Raw genomic sequence first — 18,366 nt, forward strand, 5'->3', positions numbered from 1 at the left:
CATGTAGGAACAGTGTTAAAATTTGAACAACTTAATTTTGATTGGATGTGGTGGCACATCCAATGAAATTTACCGACCTGAAGCACAGAAATATCTGCTCAATATGCCAAAGTGTAGATAGGGTTATCATATCAAAACCCTTGGCTAGTGAAGATGAAGGTCTGAGTCTAAGAACTATTACTACAACAGCAATATCTGCAGTATAGAACACCTGATATTCAAATAAATGTATTTAAAAAAAAGAATTTGTGTATTTTTAAAGTAAGCAAAACACTTTAACATTCAGCACTTAGTCCAAATCTGCATATATTTCTTTGAAGTAATCTGAATGGTTTTATTAACTCATTAACCCCTTGAGCCATGTTTGTGCATCAAGAGATAGTACCCTACTTCCAAGCTCTGTAATGTAAAATCGTTTAAGATAAACACCAAAATGGGAAACTCCACAAGGACATCAAATAAACTGGACTTTCTACACCCATTACAAAATACAGAGGGAAAACATATTGTTTAAGACCTTTAAGACCTATTTTTTTACACAAAATTTTTTGCCTGTTGTCATAATCAGATTTTGTCAGGATTGTAGACTTTTTGGCCTCAGATCTAAGGCAGACTGGTCTGAACTGCACATAGACATGTGAACCTATGCAAAAAAGTTGGATAAGAAAAACAAAAAAGAACTCCATCTTTTACCCTTCTGCACATAAGTCAGCGAAGCAGCCAACGAAAAACATTTCTAACACAACTAGGCATCAGGCTAAATGGAAAACTCTTGGATGCAGATTTATCTGGATGTATTCAGAACTATTTTACCAAGACAAGATCTGGATGTCCCGTGTAAGTTTAAAACGATAGTACTCTATCACAATGAGAACACTCATCAAATCAAACCCCATAATCAAGCAAACCCAGACTTATTTCTGGACACTCACCATTTAATACAATCTCAAATGACACGATACACATTTTGATAATCAAGTGCGCTGTATTGAAAGTAGTGTTGTGTATGGTGCACAAAGCATATAAAACGATGATTTCATACAACCATGAGGGAATAAATTACCCAATTCATGAAAATCTTGTCTATAGCTCTGTACATTGCAAACATGCACATGTGCGGGAACATGAAAAAATTTAGATGTTAAACATTTAAAAATTGCAATCACTAATTTAAAGACGTGGGTGGTTATCATCATTAGAGGAATATGCAAAGCAGCAAGAATATTTTGATTCTTAATAATCCCTCTGACAAACAAGATGTGCAATATTAACTATACTTTCAGCAGACTTCCCTCATTCTCCAGTCAGGTGTTCCCTATGATGAGCAGGTTTGGCTTTCGCCAGTTTTTGCATGTAATGATTTTTTGACAGTCCCAAAAGTGCTTTTATTATTGATAAATATTTGCTTATAAAGAAACTGCCAATAATTCCAATAACATAGAATTTATAAAAGAAAACAATGCCCTGAAATTTTAACTATTTACCAAATACATGTACTGTAGTACTATAAAAAAATTTGGGTATCAGTTTTCATCGATTTTATTGTGGCCCAGAACCATGAATTTAAAAACCCAATGAAAAATTTGCCAAATATGATACAAATCCCACCTCCACCCCCACCATTTTGACTGTTTCATTCACAGAGATCAACAAAGCTTTTTGATAAATCAGCATCATTTCTGTAATCTGGTAGTAAAATGCTAGCTTTTGCATCTAGTTTAAGCTTTAAAAAAAATTACAATAATTTTACAGGTTTCAAAGCACACAAACCTATATCTGGTTGCTGTAATTTCCACTCAATGCCATAAATAAACATGTTGTGATATAAGATTTGAGAGAAACCAGAAAAAGCATTAAGTACTAATGAAACACTAGCCATATAAACCAATTATTAAGACTATTAATAATGACCTTATTTAAAGAGGGTAACACAATTAGCTAAAAACTAATCTACCTTGAGGCCCTCATACAAAGGAATTCAATAATTTAAGCTGCATCTCTGAAGCCACTGGATATATTGGGTTTGGAAGAAGGAAATAGAGTGGGCATTTCTAATCTCAGCTGGAATACTATTCCAAAGCAGAGTTCCAGAGTATTGGAAACATTTTTTTAAATAACTCCTTATTTGGTTTGGGAATTTTATACTGTTTGGTAGACATGGATCGCAGGTGGGGAGTATTACCAGGTAGCCTTTACTGGAATAGTGATTGTAAATTTTCAGGAGCACTATTCTGAGATATCCTGTACATTAATTTGGCTTTTCTCAAACAGATTCGGTCTTTAATAGGTAATATTTTTAACCTACCAGCTAAACATTCCTTGCTTTCTTTCTGGATTGATATTAGCCCAAATGCTCTTTTTTGAAGATGTGCCAGCTTTGCTATGTTTTTATCATTTGAATTACCCCATACTGTACTACAGTAGTCCAAATAGGGTTGTATGTAACTGTTATAAAATATTAAAGCTCACACTGATTTTTGGACAAAACTACTAGATCAACATTGTGTCAATTAAGTCTGCTGGTACACACAAATGCTTCACATGTGAAATGATGACATTATCTGAACTGACTGACTTCTAAGTTGAATTTCACTGTTCTTAATGTCTTAATGCCAGGGTCGCCAGAGTATGAAATTGATGGTGCAGATTTATAGACAGTGTTTCATGAAAGAGATCATGCATATGCATGTTAATGACCTTAATGATCAATTAGCTTACCATGGTTGACCGCTTCACCTTCCTCTGATGTTCTGTGTTAAGTAATTGATTTTGACAGGTGTCTGATTCATGTTCATACTAGTGGTTACCATTGTTTTCAGCGATCACAGCTAAATTTTGATCCTTTGCATTCTTTTGTGGGGTATTTGCAGAGTTTATTCCATGAAAATATCTTACAGGCAAAACCACAAATTGAAGTATCCATGAAAATGGTATTTTTTTTTTAGAAAACCTCAAAAATAAATGATACTAATATTGACAGTATTATTAAAGTTAGCACATCATTGCACTGCACTGATGTTATCTCATTTTATTTTTAACAATACCCTCCCAAAATGTGTTAAGTTATAAGGGCAGCAATTCTGATATCGCAGTGCCCCCACATCTCGTTGAAACTCTTGACGGTATGCTTGCTGGGGTCATAAACAGTAAAGCACACCCAATACATCAACACCATGTCCAATCCATGTTGATCATCAGATGGGACACAGTCAGAAAGCGTGGCAGTCACAACTATTTTCAGTGAGAAGATGCAGCAGCTCCAAAAGGAAGCACGAGTAGATCATGGATGGATGTTTTGTTAATCATCTCCATGCTCTCTCCACCGTCTCCACAATGGATGATGCAACAAAAAAATTACATGAGTTATATTGTAGTAAGAAAAGCTAAGACAGAGGCAAAATATATTTAGACTGACAAAAGGATAGATTTATAAGGGTTTTGGAAAGAGTTTTTTTTAGAGTAATGTTTATGTAAAACACCATGAACTGAAAATTTAAACAACTATTTTTCTTATGAAACTGGTACATTTTCATTGTTTTAGGAAATTTTGTGAAGTTCCCTGCAATGGTTTGCCAAGATATGCAAGCTGAATCGTCTCTTCAACTACATAAAAAATACTGAAAGTCAGATTTTTTTATATTATTTATTTTCACAAATGAATGATCTGAGAACACTTATTTTATCAATTTACCTAGCAATAATCAACCAGTCACCATGAAATCAGTCACATGCATCATAACCATCTTTGACATTGTAGCTGATGTTGAGAACACATATTTTGTCCATTTCATTATTTACCAGACAGCAATTATGAATCTATCTCCTGTAATTATAATGTCAACAACAGCTGATAAACACTGGGAAGGCCGGGGGGGGGGGGGCGCATTTCTGGCAGATCGAATGCACTCTTAAAAGAAATACAGCTGCTTAATTATTAGAGATGAGAGCATTTAATTTTAAATAAATCTTGGTGACTTTCGTTTTTTGATGTTTATTAAACTGTGAGAATCTTTTATCAACCACCACACTGTCTGCTGCTTTGTTGTGTATGCAGTTAAAGTAGAAACACATCTTTGAGCAATGATTGTATACTGAATTAATTGAAGACAATCACAAAAACGACTTACTGGTTTTACTCATGGATCAGTAATAAGTAATGTTTCCAATAATGTTTATCTTGGCATAACACTTCAAGAATCTGGTGGAATTGTTAAATTTCAGAAGCTACACCACGATCGTATTATATTAAAATTCATACGTGAACTCTTCCTCAAAATGATAATCAACATTTGACAAACTATTTCTTGTACTTAAAAAAAAATACTTTTTCCAGGTAGAAGAAAAATACACATACATATGTTTAAAATTTCAGGAACCATGCCCCGATCGTATTATGTTCGAAGTCATACGTGAACTCTTCCCCAAAATGATAATAAACTTTTTACACACTATTTCTCGTACTGTACTTTAAAAAAATACAATTTCCTGGTACAAAAAAATACACGTACATGTATTTAAAATTTCAGGACCATGCCATGATCATGTTATATTCGAATTCATATGCAATCTCTTCCCCAAAATGATAATAATTTTTTATGCACTACTTCACGTACTTGGAACAAAAAAATATTTTTTCATGTGCGAATGAAAATACGAAATTTTGGGAGCCACACCACCACCGTGTTATATCCAAATTTGCATTATCGTAGAGCGCGTTATGGCAGGGTCGCGCTGTATATTGATTTAAGAAAGAATTACAGATTACTGTAAATGAATGCAAACTGCAAAAATTTACTTCAAATTATTTAATTACATAATTAAAATACAGTAGAGAAAATGAATACAATGCAGTACAGTAGTTGCAATCTAACACAGAAATAAAGAGTTACAATTTATGTCTTTTGTCTGAACAGTTCAGTTTGTGGTTTACTTTTCTATTAACATAAAATGCATAAAACCGCAGATTGGTCTCTTCACTGACACTCTACCCCATCATATTTTTTAAGAAGATAAGAGCATCAGCATGATTTTGTTTTAGGGCCGAACATTGTGCATTTACTATATCTCCAGCAGTGGAGAACACCCTCTCACAAGGGACACTTGTTGCTGGGATGCACAATAAGGATTTAGCAAGCTTAGCTAATCTAGGAAATCTCTGCTTGTGATTTTTCCATCACTGAAGAAGATTTGAATTCAAGGGAATCAACGGAAACACTATAATTCTTAAGCTCTTCTTCTAGTTCTTCCATTTGTGTTTTTGAAGTCTCAACAGCAGTTATGTAGACCAAGAAGTTCTTACATGCCAGAACAACAGGTACCTTTATCTGTCATATCACTCTGACCAATGTTTGACTTCAGCTTCTTGCAAACTGGTTAAGCATCCTTAGCAGACACACATGGACTGAAAGGTGGCAGTCCTGACTGCCCACTATCACCCACAGGTGAGTGATCAGTCTCATGTTCAGCTATCACTCTAACAATCATTTCTGATGGATTCTGCAAAATTTTGGTAAAGATTTCATTCATTCGTGCATCGATGTGGAAATTTAAGGCTTTAAAACGTGGATCCAAGGCAGCAGCAATAGTGAGTTTCTTCTTGATGAGAGTGTCTATCCTGAAGATCATCAACCACAGCCCTTCTCAGCTATTACTAGAGAGTCATCATCGCTATGTTGGAAAATGCTGACAATAAGTTTGCGATGAAGAAACATGTTTACAGAAATGATTGGAACTGACTCCCACAAAGAGTGGTTGTCACCACTTTAAGAGGTTTTAGACAAACCATTACCTCTTCTGCCAGGCAAATGTCATCATCTGACAATGTGTTCAAATCTTTCTCTTTTATTTTAGCAAGGTCTTTGGATCTCAAAATGACAATTACTGCACACTGCATTTCAAGTACTGTTCCATCTAGTGGGCACATCAGCAATAAGCTTATGATCTGGTAGATGCAGCAATTCAGCCTGGCTTCTCAGTTTAGCTGCTGCAGTTGTACTTTGGAGGAAGAACCCAACTATTTGATGAATCCTGCTGAGAATTTCAATGCGTCTGATCTTGAGACACTTCTGTGCAGCTAAATTAATTGTATGTGCATAACACGATGTGAAAGTTGTCCATGTTAGATGCATTATCTGATACAATAGGTGGTATGGGGATAGACTGTATTTCCCATTCTATGAGGGTCTCATGAATCACAGCAGCTATATTCTCACCCGTGTGCCCTTCATACATGGGCCATGGGCCGAGTTTGAAGAACATAGTTTATCAGCTTCAAATTTTTATCAATGTGAGTTGACATAATTGTCAGATATGTATGATTCAGTTGATCTCAATGTCCATCTATCTGTTGTCAATGCAACCTTTTCAGCGTTTCGAAGGTCTTCTATTACCAGTGCCTTGACTTAAGCATATTCTACCTGGAACATTTTATCAGGAGTCGAGTGTATATAAAAGATCTCTAAACTCTGGCGGATCCACTATTCAGTATGGATGCATGTCCGTTATTATAAATCTGCACACCTTGTCAGTTATATGTAAAGCATGAGAAGAATGCGAGGGTTATTTCACACCAATGATCCCTGGTAAGGTTCATTGGATTGGCTGTGGCATTTTAGCTTTAGAAAGACTTAAGTATCTTCACATGACAAACTCACATTAGCAGGGATCGATGATCTATTGTTTGTCATCTTGTAATTACCACATTTCACGGGATGGTGCTTGTTCATGTCGTATGCTAGATTCGTATTCACATAGTCAGCACACAGCAATTGCCTCATCAATCTTCCCACCCCTTTTTCTCGTTCTTAACCCTTTACCTCATGCAAGCACCTTTGGACGCCTCTACTCCATTCGTATGGAAGCGCCTTTAGACGGCTCTACTCCATTCGCATGGAAGCGCCTTTTGATGTTTCTACTCCATTCGCACGGAAGTGCCTTTTGACGTCTGCTGTAAACATCGGCCATTTTTAGCGGGTTTTCGTAGCACCACCTTCAGGGAAAACCCCTATTAGATACCTCATTCATTGCCATGAATGACCATTACGTCAGATCACGTGGTCGCTGCTTATGCTCTGGTTGAAACCTGCTATTTAAAGTAACTGGGTCATATTCTCCACTCTCCAAAATGGAGGTCGCGGATTTCGTTCAGTACTTTTCATGATTAGAATCACAACTATGAAAGCTTCATTAACTTCAGTAAAGGCTCTGATATTGATGTAGATAGCAAATAGTTTTTATAAATTATCAAATTTAGATGATTTAGTGATGTAGACGCAGACAAAGAACTTGTAAATTTCGAGTATGAGAAATGGCAGCTACGGCTGGTCACGCAGCTTCACTGACTTGATGGTGAACAAGTTCTCTCATGATTTTAAAGCACATACAAAATTCTTCTGTGAAAAATAATTACACAGCTATAACGATCGGACTTTACTCTTAAATTTTTCCATACATAATAGATGTGTACCAAAAATATAAAATGGTTAAAATTGCTGTTAAACGTAACATACACTACACTGCTTAACAGTTAACAGGCAGGCCTATGTGTATGGAGTCGAATAGGTAACAGGTGTTCTATTTATAGCGCACTGCATTGGGTAACTTAGCTACATGTGTATCAGAGGGCTAAAAAGCCATACTCTATGAGGTAAAGGGTTAATGCAAAATGAGTCCATATGGCAGACCGCACTTTTGAATTTTGCACTAGGTCGTACTCAGCCATGCTTGAAATACTTGTAGCTCAAGGTCAATGTCAGTTGGACATCAATGTCAGCAAGGTGCTTATTTGTTGACATCAATATACAACAACAATACTAATGTGCACACAACTCCACCAAGCAAAATTTGAACCTAGTTGTGCACTCGACATCACTTTCAAAACGACCCATAGCTGCCAACCTTCCAGGCTCACAATTAGTGAAAATAGGGATAAAAAGTCGTGAATTTGGACATGAATTCGTGAAAAATACCATGACAATAACTCCATCCACTCTGACCACTCCGACCGTCAATACTACACTATATCAAGTTCGCAAAATAAATATAACACACTACACATATGCAGAAATATTTATTTATCAAGACATTATACTGTGGCAGACTTGAACTTCCTCAACTGCTTGATCGTAAATTTGTTTTCTAAACAGTTCCGACTTATTGCCTGCAGGTTGATCTTGGGGACTAAAATTGCTGACAAATTTTCTGTAGCTAAGGAGGCCCTAAAGTCTGTCTTATTTTTCCTCACTAAAGAAAATACTCTTACGCTGTCACTGTTGCTGTGAGTAATGCACAGGAACAGCAGTATTTTCGGTTCTTCCACGGAAAAAAGCGTTTTTCGAGTCCGGGAACATTTGTCAGAACAAATGTTTAGTATGGTCTCCAGCTGATAAAGGTAGATTGCGTTCAACAAGAAAACTCACAAATAATGCTTCAGCGTTGGTAGCCTGCAGGTCTTCCGCAAATGGTTTAAAATATTCCAGAGATGAAATCTGCAAATTCTTAATTTTCCCAACTTCTACGTGTTTTTTTGCAACAGACATTCTTCCTCACATTGTCTCTGCGTTGACACACTGAGCGCAAAAAGCATGAATGAATATCAATGTTTAATGGCAGAATGCACGGCCAATTTTTGATATATTCCAAATTAAACTTCACTTTTTGAGTAATACATTTCTTTTTCCTTGGTGGTGAAGACATTTTCAAAATCTTACATGCGAGGCTGAACGGTAACTCAAACCAGTGTTTTGACGCATGCGCGGAGCAAATTTCCGGTTAAGCCCCAGTTTCTCTCAAAAGCATTTGTAAAACTACTCTTATACATATAGATTAAAAGAGGCTAAAATGCTTGCTACCGGGCCAACTGTACTAATCGGCTGTAGATCTACTAATATCGTGACCAGCAGTACCGGACCGTTTCGGCAACTGCGAATATCACGACTAGCGCTTAACTGGAAATCGGTTATTTTATTAAAGATTGAAAATAATTGAGGATTGGAAAATTCGTGAATTTTTGGCTTACGGCATGAATCCGTGAATTGCTAAAAAAGTCGTGAAATTCACACCAAATTCGTGAGGGTTGGCAGCTATGATGACCTGTAGTTTTGGTCTACTTAAAATCAACATTTAGAGTCACATTGTGAATGAATGTGCATTGCAACAGCTTTTCCAGTTGGTCTGGAATGAATTGATTTGGGGTTTTTGTGTGCTTATTCTACTCAATTCTGCTGATTATAGACGTGGATTTATGAACTGTGTCATTCAGACACAAAATACATGTTTCTGGGATTTGAACAAGGAAGGACGTGTCTCGACTCAGCTGCATATGTGTTTCTGTTCTGTCACTGAATGTTTGGAATCATAATGTGGAAAAAGAGGAACTCTTTCAATTGTAATTATCAAAAAGATGCTATGGTGTATCACGTTCATTTCGAGTACAGTTCATTTTGAGTACTGAGTACAGTTAATTTTGAAATATGTAATCAAGCTTTAGACCCATGACGGCTTATTTAATTTGGATTTGCAAAACTAAGAAAGTACATTTTGAGGAAATTCAAGAAGCAAAGCTGTAAGTATATTTTTTGCCCAACATATTACCAACGAAAGAAGACATGTTTATGCCTGGTCAATTGCATGCTATTTGTAGGGACCCCATCTATGTTATGACCTTTATGGCGTCTATCACCCACCTAAATCCGAAACATTGTATCAACAAAGTTAACATAGAAAATTGCAAAGCAGCTGGTGTATGACAATCCATTCAGCCTGCAGAAATAAGAATTCTTTGTCGTCTAGGTTTATTGCTCTGAGGACCATACATTTCCACCAAAACCTTCAGTTGCATTTTTTTTCTCGCATGAATTTAGCATTTTCACGAACAAAATGATACATATCTGTTAGATATGTGATAGCCCTTGCCCTCAGCATGCTTTTCTGTGTAATTTTTTATACCCCAGACAGCACTGGTCATAGTCTGAACCATTCCATTAACGAAACGTTACAAACATTTTCCCTAAGTACCTGTTTAAATGATCAGAATGGTATTTTCAATACTGTGTCTCTCATGTTTGTTGTTTACACTGTGAATATCACATTCATTTATTTGCTTGTTTGAAAGTTTCAGTTGTGACACGGTAAACTCGTAAACTCGTCCACATTGTTGACTCTATCATCTCTACTTTCAAATCAATGAAACAGATGTTTTAGTTCATCAACAAACAAATCTAATAAACTGACACCTAAAGTCTACAACACGAGTGTACATGGTTTGTTTACAAAGTAGTTCCAAACAAATTATACTATATTTTTAAGGCACATTTGTCATTCACGTGCATGCAATATCAAAGAGTTCAGTATCGTAGAATACTGCATGATTCTGACAATTTAAAGTAAATGGAATAAAACAAGGATTATATAATAATGTTAAATACTTTATACTTTGTCCAAGCCCATAACCCACTTGGTAGTAACAAAGTGAAAAGTCGTAGGTTCCAGCTGAAAAAGGAGCAGTAGATTTTCCTTGCACTGTTATCAAGATTAGTTTGAAATCAGACATATACAACATATATTATACATAACTGAAGGCCTTGAGGCAAATTAGTTATGTAATAAAATAAAAAAACTATTATTATATATTTTTAATGCAAGCAATTGTAGCCCCTCCCCCACCGAACCTGAATATAATAAATTACAGAACAATATCCTGTAATTAAAATTGCTTTCCTATAACCACATGATTACATATTTAATGAAGGAAACACACACTTACATTTAGATATGAAGTGTGATTTTAAAATGGAAACAGAAGTACCGGACAGCTTGAGTAAGAGGTAACTGGAAAGTAAGTGATAACATTCTACAAGTAATGTAATTTAATCAATTACTCTGCCCATAATAAGTATTTCTAATTATTATTATAATAACCATTAAAAACTGTTTACATTTTGACTGAATGCAATTGAAAGTAATAAACTCCAGGTTTGCTTCCCACCTGAAACTGAAATATTGCAGAAACATCGATGGAGAGAAACAAATTCTTGCATGAAATTTACGGGATCACAAGCTGTTCCAACTCAGTGACACACTTGCAATAACCATTCTTTTGTTCCAAGCACTGGAAAAATGTTTGCTCACAAGTTTAGCTTCATAACAAATTTAGAGAAACAAACTTGGCATCTGTCTGAAATTGTATGAAAATTGTAATCCGGACAGGGAGAAAGTGATCATCATGAATGCCAAGCAATGAGGGAACACACCACAAGCATATGCTGCAAATGATATCAAAGTGTACAATAATTGTTCAATCTATATTGCAGCTCACTAAATAAACTAACCATTCCTCATGAGCTTTTGATGTGAAGATTCCAAAAGCACTGAGGCATTCACATGGAAATAGATGGTCTTTGGATAAAAGGAATCCTATACCAATGCCATATGGTACAAGGCTCCAACTGATGGTGAAACATAAATATCAGCAATTTTCAGGGATTTACCTTTACCAATCCATCAGTTCACATAACACTAACTAGTGTCAGATACATTCTAAAAACCTTAATGTATTCATCAAAAAATTATGGGTAGTCTTGATCTTTCTCATGACTTAACTTTTCATTGCAGGACAATCAGTAATGCCAATCAAATGTTTATGATTGTTTGCATCAGGTGAAATGAAAGAAAGAATAATGAAGAAGCTACATCACTTAGCTACCCCTTACTAAAAAAAATTTGAGTTGTGACAACTGCAAACAGAGAATGCACACATAACCTGTTCTGTCAATTAAGTTGGTTTTTTATACTTAACAAGGATTTTGACATTTTTTCACAAATTGTCAAGAAATGGCCAACTTTGTAATTTATGTGCAATGTAGATGCACAAGTGATTAAATACGCAAGGAATATTCAAATTTGGTGACGTCACAAAAATTCACCCACTGATATGTAGCAAAAGCTATAAATAAACAGTTTATTTCTGAGAACTGAGGGTCCTAGGCTTGCTATGGAAAATCCAAGTTTTTAGTGACTGAGGGTTCAAGACTAGTGATAATGGGTCCAAGGCTAGTGAATGTGCATCTATGATCTGTGATTGGGGGTCCAAAGCTAATGAATGTGTATCTATGATCTGTGAGTGGGGGTCCAAGGCTAGTGATTGCCTTTGATTGTGATTGAGGGTCGAGGCTAGCGATTGTGTCTATGATTTGCGAGTAAGGGTCCAAGGCAAGTGACTGCATCCAAGGCATATAACGGATGGTTTAAGGTTAGTGACTTTGCAGGGTTCAATCCAGGATTTAGCATGATGGGGCCAATATGGCCTACCATGATTTTCAAACATGTCCACCAAGAAATTAACATATGCCACTATTTTTCCCTCAAAAGATTAGGTAATAAATATACCCAGAATAATGCCTAAGATATTATTTATTCTTCAAAGAACAGGATACAGTATTATTCTGTACATCGAGTAAGAATGAGTCCAAATTGTTTTGTAATCTAAACATAGGATCACAATGATGACAAGTAATGAATTACAATTTATGCTGATTGTTCCAAGATTAATAATTTATTACTGGCAAGTTTTACAGGCATGAATTATATGCAAATTTGTCTCACCTGTTCCATGCTCAAAATAATAATGTTAAAGTACTTCTTGGATACACTGTCACATCTGATCTCAATTAATCAATTGTTTAGGAAGACTCTTTCACTAACCAGTAGGCTGCAGTGATAGCACTCTGTCAGCTAGATCTATTTCTCATGTAACACTTTCTCAGCAAATTAAATTCACTCTGCATAGCAACCTACATAACCATGTTGATATGATCAGCCCAATGCTGCATGTCCTTCAATTACTCATACAGAAGTTATTAGTACCCCAAATCAAAGAACTGTTCTTGTTATGCCCAATAAAGAGTGTACATGTCATGATGTTTAACGGCTGCATTCAAATACCAGGAGTGCATCACTCTCGGATTTTATGAACCCTGATAAGGATTCAAAACTTGTAATGGAGATTATATGATGTGTGAATGTATAGATCTAAGGCAAGTGACTGTTCCTCAAAGGCTTGTGAAAGAGGGTCTAAAACAACTGAATGTATATGTCAACACATAGGTCCAAGGATAGTGATTGTGGGTCCAAGCATGGTGATGGAGCATTCAAAGGCGTTGAACATGGGTCAAAGCCAGTGACTTAGGGTAAAAGGTTTGCAATTTAGCTTCAATGGATAGCGATTGCAGGTCCAAGGCTTGTGACTGAGGTCCTAAAACACATGAATGTACACCTAGTTCTAAGGCTAGTGATTGTGGGTCCAGGTTTGTGACGGAGGACCTAAGACAAGTAAATGTACATGTAGGTCTAAAGCTAGTGATTGTGGGTCCAAGGCTTGTAATGAAAATAATATGAGTCCAAGACCAGTGATAGGGTTTTAAAGGCTTTCAATTGAGCATCAAAGGCTAATGATTGCGGGTCCATGGCTTGTGATGGAGATTCAAGTATAGTGAATTTGGGTACAATGCTAGCGATTATAGGCCCAAATATAATGACTGAGAATTCAATGGCTGTCAGCGAAGGTTCTCAAGATTCAGTCTTAGTTTTTTTAAAAATCTGGAACAGTTGTGAGGTCCATAATTAGCAACTGAATGAACAGATTGCACTGGAAGACTTAAAGAGATCTCTGAATTTGTATGGAAAAAGATCAAACGAACAGAAGTGATACAAATATTTTAAAACTGACAATAAAATTAAAATCTACATGCAGTGTTTCCCAATGATTTGTGGTCATCAGTTAATGCATGCTGATGTGTATGAAACAAGCTGTTAACTGATAACCTTTCTTTTGTAATAGTTCAAAGCTATAATGTAAGATGTTTTATGAGGTGTTGAAGTAATAAAGGGATAAAACGTGGTCCATGATCGCTTTCAAGACTTTTAGTAAAAATTGGGTGACCTTTGATTTATTGTATTGTTGAATTGTACTTGCATTGGTCAAGATATTTAGGAATATTTAAGGGAAGTTGACAAGTTCAGTTCATGTCATAATGCTGAAACATAAGCTTTCTCCCCAATGCTAACACCAAACCCCAGCCTGCTAAGGAATATCAAACTTGGGAATACATGTATATGCTATGTCAAAATCTGAAACTTTAGGATGAACTTGCTTGGAGGAGTATCTGAGAGCAGTCAGTAACTTTAAAAATCCTGCCACAGAAAAACTGAAGTTTGATCTTTCTTCAGCCTAAGTGGTTCTTTTGTCATTGCCACATTTTAATACTGACAGTGAGAAAACATTCTCCCTTCTTCTCAAAAATAAAATTAAAATTATCCAAGTTAAAATCTGGACCAGAAAACTACAGAAAGCTTGTTAAGTGTGAAACTTGATAATCACAATTCATGTCAGCAGCAGTCACCAGTCTGTGACCTTTTGAAAGAAACTAAAAATGCTTTTGGATTTTTTATATATATATAATCTTGGCAGTGAACTACAGGATATACACCTCTCCCTTCACTGAATTGTCCGACAATGGCTCGTATTAATCACAATGGCTCAAGAAGTACATTTTCTTTCCTGTATCAGTCTCAGAAATTACCTGCCAGATAGTACAAGTCCAACCCTCAGACTCCAAAGAAACAGAAGTTTGTAACAATTTTGAGAAGGAGAATAAAATATCCAAAAGTCTTAAGAAATCTTAAGCATCGGCTACAAATTACTTTATAAGTGTTTCCATTTATTCAACAAAAGACAAGAAATAATAAGCATCTGTTTGTTCCACCAATAACAAACAATCCCGGCTATGAGATCATGATATAAAACAAGTGACTCTTGAGATTTTAATTGACTCATGAGACTTTGGGTCAAGGGGTCAAATAATTCTTCAGTTCTGAAATCTACCAAGAACTCTGTCAAAGGACCTGTTAACAAACATGCTTTCAAAGGTAAATAATGCAAATGAAGGAAGTTTTTGTCAGCCTTATCAGCAAACCAACCTGATGAGTAATGTCTGGTATAACAAATTATCAACATGGGTTAATTCCAAGAGATGCCATGTTCTAAATGGAAATAATGACAAACGAATTAAGAAAAACAATCCTGCAACGCAGTCAAATTAAGCAGAAATGTAGAAATATATTATTTAATTGAAGCTGGCAGTTTCAGCATAACTGAAAGCTATGTGCATGTTCGTTTACATGGTCCCCATTTTGTAAATGTTTAAAGTAAAGTCAACTGAGCCATTTGTGTGTAAATGTTGCAGCCTTACAAATAAGCAAGTGAACATGTAACAGAATGAACATTATAGGTTCATAATAATTCAAAGGATGAGGAAAATCCACTACACGATTTAGGAAACAGAAGAAGCTACTAAAAAATTTTTTATAAAAAAAACCAGTATCAACTCTCTACCTCCTGCAAGTACTAAGTGATCTCCCAAAGAAGCCTGCTAAGCTGCCTGCCTTCTAGCAGCTGTTAGTAGGCTAAACCCAAGAGCATCATAAATGGCTACATGAGCGAGAGTTAGTGCACATTCTGTCAACGTTTTCTAAATCAATCTTGTCCCATGCAAACTATGTAATTTAATGAGAAATAAAATTTTAAACACTCACCAAAGTTTATTCTGGAATTTGCATTATAATAAAAATAACATGTAGTTCACTAAATGCCATCATTTCTGCAACTGAAGTAGGTGACAACTACTGATCAGACTTCTCCCTACTTTGTTTTTCAGATATCTGTTCGTTTCAGCTATCAATGACTGGAATAATTCTCTGGGAAAAGATTGTAAAAAGGAATCTATCTCCCTTGCAGTTTCACCAAAGTGAAATGTTGTAAAATTGTCCACATGTACTGGCCCCCGTGTGTTTCAACGATACAAGGTCACTCCATGTTTATCCTCTGATAAATCTGAAATGTCGAGTGTCAATACAGGACACACACCAATGTCTGATCCTTTGTCTTAAATCTGATCAATGTAATTTGCAATGTCATCAAATCCTTCAAAACTTAGTCAGAATTGTCTAAATAAATGAATGTTGCCATTTTGACCTCATTTTCAGTGGAAATTCCCGTTTATAGGCTGTAGAACATAATGCTTTCATCATTTTATGTAAGGACTACTTTCACTGGCTAAGTATTGTTAAATAGCCCGAATGTTTTCAATTTCATCCAATGCAAAGCTTTAATCTGGAAAGTTTATATGCGTCTCAGGGGTTTTCCAAACCTTGGCTGGAAACACAATGTATCAGCCAACAGGGACAGAGAGAGAACTGTTAGCAACTTGTATATGCATCTCTGGGGATACAAGGCTATGTTTAGCATCCGATATATGCATTAAGAAGCTAAAGAGTTAATACAAATTTTCTATGACTGTGTCCTTGGCCCCAAGGCTAATTGAACAAGAGAACATGTCGCAAAATGAGCTTTATTAGGACAAAATGATTCATTCCAAGTGTGTAGAAAAATCAGCAATGGGTTTAGGAAAAATAAGCAAATGAAAATAATTTTACTGTGATATCAACCCAAAGTCAAAGCAATGTGAGAGCGTGAGCATAACACAGAATGAATTACCTTAACTGTATACCGATAATGTATTCATCCAAAGTATGAAGAAAATCCTTCCACAGGCTTAAGAACTATAAGCAAATAAAGAAACCTTAACGAAAACCTTATCACGTGTTTTCCATGACTGTGACCTTGACCACAAGGCTAAAACACAGAACAAGAAAGTCATAAAATGAGTCGTCTTAGCTACAAGAACATTTCTGATGTATGATATGAAATATATGCAAATTAAAAAAAAACGTCTAGCAAAACCTAAACAAACTGTTGACAAGAAGAATTTCAAAATATCTCACCAGTACATATACTTTGCAAAAAGGAACAGTCTGACCAGTACCGGATAAAGATATAAAACAAAGGTGGCAGTAATGGCAGGAAATAAAGACTTAAACAGAAGGATGAACAGGACTGGGCTCGGTGATAGCTGCCAAAGGATACACATGTACCATAAATTCTACCTTACTTTGTTTAGACAGGAAAGAAAGTCATGATGAATCTGACTGTAATCCAACAACCAGGTGATGTTATCAGGTGAATGGTATCCTCTTGTAATGGATAAAGAACATATGGGCACAATTTCAAAGACTATGCTTAAACAAATATATCCTTTGTATACAAGTAAGTAATAAACCCACACCTGAGGCTGAAGAAATCTCTCAGCACATAAAATTAATGAAATGACAAGAACTTTCTTTTCATCTGGGCCAGATGATTAGTGCTTGCATGCATACAAGCTGCAGTATGGGAAAAGTCACGTTTCATGAAATTTGATAAAATACATGTGTATGAGTGAACAATATGGAGGATTATACTTACTCCATTGTACGTGTTCAATCAATTACTTTGGTGCAGAGGTGATCAGCAGTAACATTTACACAGCACTGCCAAACATGTATGCACTGTTGACACATTACTTATCAAACAGTGCTTAATGCTTCCTCACTGAAAAGCAGATCTGAGAAGACAGATATAAAACGGGTGTCCTCCCCCCACCCCAGTTAGCCTTTGTGGGAGCTAGTTCAAGTCCCCATAAAAATAAAAAAGACTCATCCAGTTGATTGGCCCCTTTCATTAAAACCTTGTCTGCCAAATTGGGGAGATGGGGGCAGCACATCGTGGAATGATGACCGGTCGTCCGACTGGCCAAGTCATTCCTCCCCTTCCACTATGAGACCAACTCAGAACTATCTTTCTAGTAGTCCATAAAAGTGAATCAACCAATTCATACAAAAATAGGTTATGACAGGAAAGCTGAACTACTTGGTAGACATGACAGACACTGATGTAAGTGATGGTATGCTGTCAAGGATCTTACGAACAAGTTCAACAACTTTTCTGGTGATCATCAGTGGTCAAAGAGGAAACAAATAAGGATGATGAAGACAAGTGGGAGGGCAGTCACCCTGGATAGGACAGACAATGCAAAGCATCAAATATCAGGTTTGCCTGATAAGGTTCAACCTCCCTTATTGATTTGCGACCTGCATGTGCCATATTTAAGTGTATATTTAAGGCAGAGCCAGAACTCATGGTCCCATCACAATTACCTAACAGAGGGTTTTGAAACAGAGTATGCCTCTCCTCCTTGCCATTGCATGGGGCAGCTGGCCCATGGCATCATTAATGCTGTGGTTTTTGGAATCCCATCAAAATAGCACTTCACCAGTTTATGTGAGCAAGCCGCCTGGATGCTTTACTCCATTTTAAAGAAATATTTCCTCTCTAGTGTACACTAATCAGTTATATGGGTTAGTGACAGGTTGTATACCTTTGAGCTACAGTACATTCATCATGGATAAGGGAAAATCCCCATTCCCCAGTGGACT

General features: G+C 36.2%; 1 protein-coding gene across 3 annotated transcripts in view; it reads right to left on the minus strand.

Annotated features, from left to right (window-relative positions):
• The window catches only part of LOC149798644 (FERM, ARHGEF and pleckstrin domain-containing protein 2-like), a 290,202-nt gene that overhangs the window by 249,067 nt on the left and 22,769 nt on the right, over positions 1–18,366 (minus strand). The gene's annotated exons all lie outside the window — the stretch shown is intronic.

Source organism: Sinohyriopsis cumingii, chromosome 5 (genome assembly GCF_028554795.1).
Source record: "Sinohyriopsis cumingii isolate HCF-2022 chromosome 5, ASM2855479v2, whole genome shotgun sequence".
NCBI classification, from domain to species: Eukaryota; Metazoa; Mollusca; class Bivalvia; order Unionida; family Unionidae; genus Sinohyriopsis; species Sinohyriopsis cumingii.